The sequence below is a fragment of the Chinchilla lanigera genome, unplaced genomic scaffold (assembly GCF_000276665.1).
Source record: "Chinchilla lanigera isolate Chin_1 unplaced genomic scaffold, ChiLan1.0 scaffold00064, whole genome shotgun sequence".
NCBI lineage: Eukaryota > Metazoa > Chordata > Mammalia > Rodentia > Chinchillidae > Chinchilla > Chinchilla lanigera.
The window spans coordinates 13,038,442-13,040,349 of NW_004955465.1; the positions used below are offsets into that span (position 1 = coordinate 13,038,442).

Here is a 1,908-nt window from a genome sequence, read left to right on the forward strand (position 1 = left end):
ATTGTCTGTATTGTGCTTGTGATATGTTGTAAAATGTTGTATGTCTGTTAATGTTTCCCTCCTTTTATCCTTAAAATAAAAAAAAAAAATCTTAATGCTTGTTTCCCAAGAAATACCAAGGACAATAGCAGATTTTGGTATAAGAAACTTCCTAGATGACGTAGGTTGTAAGATTGTTGCTCATCTGCATAGGGTGACCCGGGGCCTCTCCATCTGTACCAGCAGCCTCCTTGCTGTGGTCCAGGCCATCACCATCAGTCCCAGACATTCTGGGTGGAGGAGGCTCAAGCCCAGGTCTGCATGGTGCATCCTCCCTGTGATTTTCTTTCTCTGGGGTCTCAATTGTTTGATAGCCATAAACTTACTTTATCCCATCACAAATATCAGCATGAACTCATCACAGGTTAGTGAGAGTAGCAGCTACTGTTATTTTCTACCAGAAAGTAAAAAGGTGAAGTGGATTTTTCTCACTTGCATGGTGCTACGGGATGCGGGGTTTCAGGGCATCATGAGTGGGGCCAGTGGCTACATGGTGTGTGTTCTCTACAAACACCACCAGCAGGTTCTTCATTTGCAGAACTCCAAGTTCCTCTACACAGCTCCTCCTGAAATCAAAGCTGCTCAGAGTGTTCTCCTTCTGATGCTTGGTTTTCTTTTGTTTTACTGGATAGATTGTCTCCTTTCTCTATTTATAAGTTCCTCCATAGGTTTTCAGTCTACTGTCATAAACACTCAAAAATTTCTCATCCTTGGTTATGCGGTTCTTAGTCCATTTGTATTGATTCACAGAGAGTGACACCTGGGTCGTTGTTGGAGCATTGGTGGGACAGAAAGACATTGAGACTTTGCTATTGAATCTGTCTTTCAGTGAGTAAATATGAAATACTTCTTTTTTCTTTTATGGAATATGTGAAACTAATCACATTAAATAGCTTACACAGATAAGAACTCATTGTCAGACAGCTGTACTAGACACCTGCAGCTTGCGCTCACATGGAGATCATAGAAACACAGAGCTCACAAATCTCACTCTCCACTCAGGCTCCCTGAAGAAGTAGCTTTAATTTTCCTGTGTGTGTCAGTGTACTTCAGGACTTCTGCGAGATCAGTAGAGAGCCGGAAAATCATTTGGTAAATTGTATTACATTTATGAGCACCCAGCAATTCCATTTCTGGATATGATCTTACTGATACATTTTCTCTTTGAGAGTTAGAACAGAAAGCTTTCTACACACTACCATGTTCGTTATTGCCTAACCACATACTAAATGCTAGCCAAAGGAGCTATTTTTATTGTCTACTTGAAAATATCTGTAAATATCCATCCCTGGAAAGGGATTTTAGGAAATTCATGCAGGAATGGTGCATTATAAATAAGGAAATGACATACAAGGACTAATTTTAATCAACAGAAGAATAATGCAAGAATAAAAAGTTTCAAAGTGCAGTGGAAACTATTTAATATGATGTATACATAAAGATTTTAGAGGACTGCAAGAAAAACTACAAATTTTGAGAGGAAACTAGTAAATGAATGCATAGTAGATGAAATCTGATAGAATACATGTTGTATTTCCCTGTTTTTAAACATGAATTCAGCTTTTTGCACAAATGAAAAATAATGTTTAAAATAATTTATGTTTTATTTCTCACAGTGGTACATATCTCTTCAGCCTCAAGGAGTTGCAAAGAAGCTGATTCTCTGTGCATTGAATGGAGAATTCAGTTCTTAAGTGTTTAGGTAGAATGCATGAATGGGTCAATAAGATACCTGATGGGCATTTGAAAATATTTAGTGTATCTCACAAAACACAAATTTCATACTTGACAGATACATCCACACTTCACACTGTAAAAATTCTCCCATCTAGTCACTGTCCTGGCACGGTTTTAGGCTCAACGCTGCTC

The 1,908-nt window shown here is 38.3% G+C and overlaps 1 pseudogene; it reads left to right on the top strand.

Moving 5' to 3' along the window:
• The first annotated feature begins 91 nt into the window (after positions 1 to 91).
• LOC102030399 lies at positions 92 to 768 on the top strand (annotated as a pseudogene).
• The last annotated feature ends 1,140 nt before the right edge of the window (positions 769 to 1,908 follow it).